Below are 490 nucleotides of genomic sequence, written 5' to 3' on the forward strand. Positions count from 1 at the left end.
CGGGCCTGGTTTTTTTTTTTTTTTTTTTTTTTTAGAAACAAAACTAATAATATTTGCTCGCTAATTACCAAGGTAACACAGACTCGTTGAGCTCGACAATCCGGGCTCTGTCCCGTCGCCTGGCGGCGGGTGCCAGAGCTTGCTCGGTTCCTTTGATCTCTTTTTGTTTGTGCGTGTGGACGAGACCCTGGAGCGCGAGACCCCAGAGCGCCTGCGGCGAGGGCCCCCGACAGACACAAGGAGCTTCTGCACCCAAACCTACCTCATTTTAAGTGTTAGATTGATATTTTTTTTTCCTCTTTTTTTTTTTCATGTTGTTTTTAAATGTGAGCCCCTGCCACCCATCCGGGCAGAGCTTCCCGCCACCGGAGCTGGCCCCCCGGGGGTGGTCTGTCCCTCTCCCTTAGGGACGTAGGCCTCGCCCCTGCCTTTTCCCTCTCCTCTGCAAATGGCTGCAGAAGGCCCCTCGCTGGGGTCCCCGGGGAGACGA

This window comes from Charadrius vociferus, unplaced genomic scaffold, assembly GCF_000708025.1.
Source record: "Charadrius vociferus isolate BGI_N301 unplaced genomic scaffold, ASM70802v2 scaffold564, whole genome shotgun sequence".
In the NCBI taxonomy this organism is placed as follows: domain Eukaryota; kingdom Metazoa; phylum Chordata; class Aves; order Charadriiformes; family Charadriidae; genus Charadrius; species Charadrius vociferus.